General features: G+C 42.2%; 1 long non-coding RNA gene across 2 annotated transcripts; it reads left to right on the top strand.

The window, feature by feature from the left end:
- The first annotated feature begins 364 nt into the window (after window positions 1-364).
- LOC135919200 (uncharacterized) lies at window positions 365-7,747 on the top strand. Of its 2 annotated transcripts, none has more exons than XR_011507224.1 (4): window positions 365-904; window positions 1,897-2,001; window positions 4,697-4,857; window positions 7,638-7,747. It is a non-coding gene; the product is annotated as an uncharacterized lncRNA (long non-coding RNA). The 2 variants fall into 2 exon arrangements; XR_010569919.2 differs by having other exon boundaries at window positions 372-904; window positions 4,713-4,857.
- The last annotated feature ends 1,157 nt before the right edge of the window (window positions 7,748-8,904 follow it).

The following is an 8,904-nucleotide window of genomic DNA, read 5'->3' as shown; positions in this document are numbered from 1 at the left end:
TTCGGCGTGGTGCGGTGGTAAGATGCTTGTCTCTGAATCGTGAGGTCCGCAGTTCAGATCCTGTGCGCAGCTCTTTTTTTTTTCTACTTTCATTTTTTTGTATTAATAATTTTTTTTATCCTTAAAGAGGTGTCTGTCAATTTTTAATCAAATATATTGATCAGAAGCTACAGAATTTTCGACTACAAGACGTCACACAACAGAGAACAGAACGACAGTCACAACGTCCCAAAATACGACAGACTGAAAATTTCCTGTTGTGTTATTCAAGTCAGTGAGACGTCTATAAGGCGTATACGCACATTGCCGTCCTCTTCATTAAAAGCAACGTTGCTGAAACACGTCGTACAAGACGCTGTACGACTCGCATAACATCGAAATACAACGCCGTCACCATCCATGAGATCACCGAAAGCACGGTCGCTTTCGGTGGCGGCCTACAGATGGCAGCACAGGTAGCGCCGGTAAAGTTACAGGTGATATTATTTTGCCGTCTTCAGCCTTAGCTACATGTGAGTGCGCGCTGCATTGACGCCGTCCGATGCAGCTGTTTAATCGTGTGTACGCTGTGCCGAGAGTAATTGTGGTGCATTTTGTATTCATTGAGAATCACAAAACCCCTGGGACCGCGTAATGTAGCCCGCAGTATCCTTCGTGTGGTGCGCCGATGTCGAAGGTATGAGCCTTCGCCACTTTCTTTGTTCCGGGCTCACGAAAAGGATCTCCTCCTCTGGCACTCTCGCATCGTGTCACACTGTACGGAAGAATTTGGTGACAATTGTGCGCTTACGTCCTGTAGTTGATCCGCAATTCAACAGTGTGTGCGCCGGAAGGACCGTTGGTGCAGTCGATGCCGCGGCACCTGTGACGCTAAAAGGAGCGTTTTCCGAGTACGCCTAGAAAGGTAAGTCCGGCGCTTGCGCGCATTCTTCCTGTCTATGGTTCGTGAAGTGTGCGTTCTTGTACGTATCGCAAGATCCGTACAACAACCGAATCCGAATGAGTAAAGCAGCAAGAATTATAAATGTGCTTTTCAAATGGTTGTTCTTCATGTCGCAGTGCACATTTAGCAAAAAGTTCCATGGAAATTGCCCTAAAACGCATTCATGTTACCAACAGCTCTATCTGTGGTTTATTTACTTTCACCTATGAAGCACGCTAGCGCGGGTGGTTCTTTGATCTAAATGGGCACAAAAATTCAAGCAAAGAAAGTTACTGCTTGTGTACATAATTTTTCGTTGAGAAATGGTATAGGCATTTCCAGAAGTAGTACGTCGATGTGTCGTCTTCACAGCTAACAGCTGCGCGAGATAGCACCCGATTTCTTCTTCGACGCATGGCCAGATTTTTAGCTTGTATGGAAATTCGTCTGTTTATAGAGTGTCGTCATATGACGTGTATTAGTGTCCTGTGTGTTTTCGTGTACTTGTAAAGGGTTCCGATCTTGCAGAGAAGCCGAAATTACAAAAGCAATGTTTCCTTTTATTCGAAAAATCTTTCTCTTTTCTGTATTGTCTCTCCAGAAAAACAGGTGGTCTGTTGATATTTTGAGCGCATCGTCCTTTGGGAGCAGTGCTTTGTTGCGCCGCATAAACAAATTAGGTTTTGGAACGCTTTTCATGTCCTAAGGAATTTTTTGATAGTACAATTCACATTTCACGTTATACAGCTGTACGTTTGTGTGAACCTTTTCATAGTAGATTCATGTTTGCTACAGTTCGATTTACGTGTTATTTAACCGCCTGTGATGTTACGGTCAGATATTTGCACAACCAGTTGCAGCTTCATGTAACTGGTTGTATGAGACTTTTTTCAAAATATGACGTGATCTTTTTATATCACAAGTTTGCAGTTTCAGCAGAGATTACAATAAATTAAGCATTTATTATTGTTTAGGGATGGCAAGATTTTGTGAACCAGAGGCACCTCCAGATATGCACCTGCAGCACTTCTGCAGCCTCAACAGCACGGCAAAGTACCTGATGTGCATGCTGTGACAAGGTGTGTGCAAAGCAGTTGCTGCCACTTACACGAGCTGCAGATTTTGTTGGTATCATCCATGTTTGGAAACTCTCCTGAATTTTCCGTGGGTTTACAAATGTGGGCTCATTTTACAATTTTATGGATGTCACTTTAAGAAAGACAATGAAGTTGTGTTGGTTAAGATATTTTAAAGCTGTTGAGAGATTAAGGGCATGACATTGTTAAAATGCACGTAAAAATTAATTGTAATGGTACTTGTAATGGTTTATTATTAGCGATGCAATATCTCTAAGGAGAACATCAGAGGGGCACTTGCTTTAGGGAAGTTTGGTCAGATAAATTCATGAAGCAGCGTAAAGCGGCAGCAGCAAACACGCTGTAAAAGCTCTGTAATCTAAAGAAAAAACAAAGTTGTCAGTTACTGGTTTCAAGTTCGCTGCTGCTTTTTGTGCTGCACGACAAGTTAAATAATGGTTGATAATGTGTGTGTGATGTAATAGTTCTGCGCAAACACACGAGGTGGAGAGAAGTAATTGTTAAAGGGAAAATCAGACATCGTAGCATTTGCTACAAAGGAAACCCGTATGTGTTCCTCAAAAGGAAAGCCGCACAGTTGAAGAAAAATTCGTCCTGGTCCGGGACTCGAACCCGGGACTACCACCTTTCCGAGGCAGCCACTGTACCATCTGAGATAACCGGGTGGCTAGCACATGGCAGGGCGAAGTCGAATCAGTTGACAACACGAAGCAAAGGCAAGGGTTTGACGTAATATTTTTTTCCCCTTTATTAATTACCTCTCTACACCTTGCGCATTTCCACAGAACTATTACGTCACACCCTTGCCTTTGCTTCATGTTGTCGACAAATTCGAATTCGCCCGGCCATCTGCTAGCCGCCTGGTTATCTTGGATTGTAAAGCGGCTGTCCCGGAAAGACGGTGGTCCCGGGTTTGAGTCCCGGACCTGGACGGTTTCTTTTTTTCAACTATGAGGCTTTCCTTTCGAGGAATCCGTACGGGTTTCTTTTGTAGCAATTGCTACGAGTGGGTGGATGTGCGATTTTCCCTTTATTAATAATGTCTGTGTGTATGCAACAATGGGGGTGCTGAGAGCAAGCTTTAAAATAATGTGTGTTATGTCCCCAACAAAGAATTTAGTGTCTGCAGCATTTTTACAAAATATTATGTTCACAGGTTGGCAGGTATGACATAATGTACAACAATAATGTACAACACTTTTGCTGTAGATGCCATATTCATAACGTCCCTTTTCTGTCTACTTGAATCGTATATTTAGAATTTGGCCCACCTTCAGTTTGATCAAGGTTCATAGGTAGCCCCCTCTGAAATAAATATAATTAGGAGCTATTGTAGATAAGCATGATATACCTACTGACTGTATTGTGCCATATATTTTTAGGGACTGTGTTGTGAGGCATGCATATCCTTTTACCTGTATGTCTTGCAGCAAGTTGCCCAACAATAGCATAAATGCTCTGCCCACCTTTATTATTATGCTTTCATGTAGACATCTAACATCTGTGCCCACATATACTCCATGTTCTTAATTACATTTTTCTAAGTATTCACTGTTGTGCATTACATTATTGTGTTACATTACTGTGCATTACATGTTTTCTTTGTTTTATTTTGGAGGGGCTATTCATTTCTATAATAGTACAGAGAATAGGACTTCAAAACAAAAAACCACGAAAGGTGGCTTAAAAGTGTATGATGCTTGGAATTCTAAATTCCATCCCCTAAAGCGCTACCAGTAGTAAAACATTCCTAATTGTCTTTTTTATAAGCTAGCTGCCAGATACATAGTCCCATTATGAGAGTACGTTATTTTTTTTTCTTTGGTCTGACTTGTTTTGTTGAACGTTCTCCTTGTTAGTTCAGAATTTGTTTTCTTGCCACCTCATGCAATACTCCAACTGGAGACTATGAGCTATGTGTACAATAAATAAGTAAATTCCTAAAGCATGCAACAAACCATGCAGCATAGCATTTAAATGTTGCCAGTTTATAATGCTTCTCGAGTGCAGCGCAGCATGGAGCTTGAGGCTGATCTCTTCAGATGTAAAAAAAAATGCAGGTTATGAAAATGTGGTCCTACAAACTGCTGGTTACGCATGTCAGTCAGCCTGTTGCAGTGGTCACAAGTGAGAATGTAACTAAAAGCTGGACGTGCTCGGCCATTTTGCATATGGCACAGGATAGAGCTTCGCCTCTGCTATTGCTTCTCTTATAATAATGGCCTCCGAGTGTACATGCCGAATTATGCTTCTGGGGACACTTATTAGTTAACCTTATCAGGTAATACCATTAGCCTTATGGGTGCTTTAATGTTGCAGTGCCTGCAGGATGGCCAGCATTACAATACACATTAAAATTATTGTACAAGTCATGCAATGGTATCGATATTGGCCCACCAAGTGACACCCTTTACTTACACTATACCTGGGATCAGCCCAGCTCACTCAGTCAGGGAGACATCCATGCATAAGGGGAGGGGTGTAGCAAATAGAGGGCGTTCGATTAATCTTTCTCGCATAGATAGCTCATGCATATAATGTTTCTTAAATTGGATGCTTTGTTGCTCAAAATGAAGTTACTTATGTGCATAATGTCAGCAATGCGATCCTATTTATGCCTACCGAAAGTTGCTTTGTTCACTGCCACTTTTTATATTGTTTCGCTTGTTATTCTAAGCTCACTTGTTTTATAGCTGCTATAGGTATGGCTGGACCTGGAGAAGAAGTGTAAGCAGACCATGCTATGTTGCTGATCTGCGCTGATCTCCACATCCAAGTTGGTCCCATGACAGTTGGGCGCCATTGTGCCTTGCTTCATTGACAAGGTGATATAATATGGTGAGCTTGTACTTCAATATTGGTATTGAAAATTATGTTAAGGAAAAAAGACAAGGATTGGTCTTTATGATAGATACACTCATGTTCTTTCTTTAAGGTGTTCTTTTGACACTGTTCTGCATGGACATATTTTTAGAGAATTATAACAGTCCTTTATTGCAAAGTGCCACGGCGCTAGTTTATGCGTTAAACTAGCACTCTTTCACCAAAAAAAGCCGTATTTAGCACACAATTCACAAGGAAAGAAAGGAGGCAACAGCACAGAGTGCTACTAACAGTTCAGTATTATAGCTCGCACAGTAATATTGTGCAAAAGTTGAAAGGGGGAGAATAGATCTGAATACATATTGTTCGCACAGAAACGAAAAGGATGCATCACATGGTGAGTGTGACATTTGTTTTACAATGATAAGAAGCAGTCTCACTGTCTAGTAACTCTCTGCATGGGGAGCTAGTGCTAGGTTCCTCGTCATACATATAAGAAACGTTTCAGATATCTCTCCAGCGCTTTTGTCTTTTTATTTTGTCACGATCAAGCAGCTTTTAAACATAGGTGCATGTGCACCGAGAGTAGTGCACTACCACTGCTAACTCACCCACACATCAAGTTTGCTTGGTCACGCTGCCAGTCATTTATACATTTGCCGGTTTATCCGATGTAGCCTCTACTGCACGAAATGGTATGTGATAGACACTGCACCTGTGTACTGTACGTGCTTTCTTACATTATTTTTTTCAGAGATAGTGATGCAGGCCTTTTCATTATTTACATGCCTACACAACAAACGAAGCATTATCTGTGCTTAGAAAGAATTGTAGGAAAATCCAGCATGAGGCAACTGTTCTCAGCACAAAACAAACTTGATTCGTTGGTTTTCGTTCATTATTGCGATCACACTAAGGCAGACAAGCTTGTAGGCTGTGCTTCTGCAATTTGTACAGCACACTGACAGCACTGGTGTGGGCCTCATCTGTGGGCTGACTGATGGCACCTTCTACGGCGCAGACCACTTGTGTTGGGCGAGGCACCAATGTTGACGTTTCTTCCCTTGTGCCAAACAGCAGTCCTAGGTTTAGAGTAGCTGTAGGAAGACAAGGTAAACATAACTTCCATGGCTTGAGTGGGCTCATTTCTCTTGGGGCATCTAGCTTTTTTTCTTGCAACTGTGCAGAGGTGCTTCCCTAGAGTCAGCGGGAAAATGGCATAGAGTTGTGCATTCGGGAACTCCTTAACAATGATCTGCCGTAGTTAGGGCCTTGCGAAAATGCACTGTCTGCCAAGTGGTAGAAGGTGCATTATGCAGCCACAGATTTCCTGTTGGCATGATTGCACTCGTGCTGTCAGTAATTTCTTGGCTTGCCGAATTATCTTGAGGCCCCACGCTGATGATGCTACCGATGTCTTCGTGTGCAGATTTTCAGGATGAGGTTTTTTGCTTTACAAATGTTGTTGAAAGGTAGGTGGTGCTTACAGGTAGCTATTCTAAATATTAGTGAAATGAATTGGCCCATCTTGCTTCGTCAAACATCGTCACGCCGACATCAGTTGCACAAACAAAAAACCTGGCCTACTTGCAGCGTCGTGCACGAAGAAACAAACAAATCAGCTGCTGGATTGTCTTGGCATCGCATACTAAGCTGAGACGGGAACTGCTGTAGCTACAAACCAGGCAGAAACGATGATGATGAGCAGGGATTTGTAGTAGCGCCACTTCGTGGGGCACCAAGGAGGCTTCGTTGAAAACAAAAATGGCGTTCAGCAAGTAGAACCATGCCACGGTGAGAGTCGGTGCATGGTGCTCTGGATCAAGTTGGCTCAAGGAGTGTCCGAAAAATCAGACGAGAGGTTGCAAGGCGTCCGAATTTTCGGAAGTTGTTATATGTTATGGTCCATGGGGAGAATGGCGGTGCCGTGAAGCAGACCGAGTAATCATGTCCGGAAAATCAGTCGGCGACTGTACCTATACCTATGTGTCTATGTATACCTAGGTGCAACAGTGTTTGCTATGATCTATGCCAGAATTGCTGTTTCCCGTAGATGCCCAACATGTCGGGTGTCAAATTGTAAAATACCTTGCAAAAGTGATCTACGAAAAAATACCGCTTCTGCTATATTTCGCTTTTGCAAGAAATTTAGCGGCTGCTGGCACCTACCTTAAAAGGCTTTATATGGTCTTCGCATGGCCAGGGCCTTCTACTTTTGTGAGTTTACTTATCTCGAAATTTACCCCAGTTTTTATAACTTCAAGTTGGCGGGATCCCTAGTCTCCTTTAACGTGTACCCAATAGACCTTACATAGGGGTTTTGGCATTTCCCTGCCATATAAATGCAGCCATTGTGGCTGGGATTCAATCCCATGCCCTCTGCCTGAGCAGCGCAATGTCAGAGCCAGTACACTACGGTATTTTGCTGGCAGAAGGGTTTAGTTTCTAAATAATTTATTATCTCAACCTGTCAGTGTTCTTTTTAAAGGTATTTCATGTTTGTATTCTGTTGCTTCAACACTAGTAATTGTTGTTAATCAAACGATGTGTCCATCTTTTTCCTATAAGACTTGCTTCAATCGCCTGCTAATTATGACAGCTTATTCTCCCACAGTAATCCATGTTCCCTTGAAACATAGGCAGTGCATGAAACCACATATTTTTCAGTAAGATGTATTCGTTATCTTCTATGACCGGAATGCTGAACCTTTCTTATCTGTGAGAACATAGGCAAATTTGCCTATGTGCTAACCTGTTGCATGAGTCAAGACAAATTATTGGCTTTACTTTTTCAGGTGCCCTGCTCGCTCTCACCCAAGCAACCCACTCCAGCGGTCTTCTCTCGGCAGACTGGATGCATCGAAATACCGTTAGAAGGTCCAATAAACAGTGCTTGAGACATTTATGACATGCTGTTATTTAGGCCGGAGGACTTCAGGCTTAATGAAAGCTCAAGTGGGTGTACAGAAATACCTACGTAAAGTATACTTGTCTTTTTCACTTACAAGTACATGCCAATACTTTGCCTGACATTTTTCACCCCAAAATTACATTTTTTTGGATTTGTGTACAAACCATTACAGCAAGAAGCACTGCATTAAGATGAGTACAAGTAATTGAACATATACTAAACTAGCAAGAGTTACATTTGCATACTTGTAGTATAAATATGAAAAGGAGGTACAATCTTCTTCAGGGTGCATTTTCTTGTAGGTCTTGCATAGAGAACGTACTCGTGGGTCATACAAAACTTGTTCATAATGTATCACATCAGTGTTGGTAGTGCTAATCAATTTATGCCGAAAATTGTGTTCATCTTCGTATCAAGCAATGTACCAGGCAAACCTACATATGAAAGTGGCTTCTTGTTGCGAACCTAATGCAGATCTACTTCTCTTCAATGCTGATCGCAAATACACAAGTCCACAAAATATGTGTAAAGAGTAAATTATATTAAGCAACATCAATCCATTCTGAAAGGACCTGGTATGAATGTAGCAAAAAATAGGTCTGAACAGGGGCAAACAGGTCTGGGTTAGATAGGACGGGATTAAACGGGTCAGGATTAAACAGGATTTAAACGGGTCAGGATTAAACGGGATTTAAACGGGTCAGGTTTAAACAGGATTTAAACGGGTCAGGTTTAAACAGGAACAAACGGGATTTAAACAGGTCAGGACTGAACAGGATCAAACGGGGTCCCGTTCCATAACCCTATTTGATGAAACCCGTTTGAAAACAAATAGGATTTTCTAGTAGGGTCTGACCAAGGTAGCGGTCAGACCTGTAACACCGCAGCGGGTGCTAAGAATCACTGGACCCGAACATGCCTGGAATGAAAACTGACCCTGGCAACGCTTAACAACTGAGCTCCCTCTTGTGAATCTAGCCTAGCAGGACTCTTTGAGTGATTATGAGGCATTGGCTGGAAAAACATTCGCCTTAGTGAGATTAGAACTGGTTAGACTTATACAATACTGAAAAATGGCAACACCCCCTGCTATAGAGTACTTCCAGATAAGCCGTACGGAGTAGGATACCTAATCCATAAGCACATAGCGT

Source organism: Dermacentor albipictus, chromosome 7, assembly GCF_038994185.2.
Source record: "Dermacentor albipictus isolate Rhodes 1998 colony chromosome 7, USDA_Dalb.pri_finalv2, whole genome shotgun sequence".
Taxonomy (NCBI): Eukaryota; Metazoa; Arthropoda; class Arachnida; order Ixodida; family Ixodidae; genus Dermacentor; species Dermacentor albipictus.
This window is presented reverse-complemented; position numbering and strand designations above follow the sequence as displayed.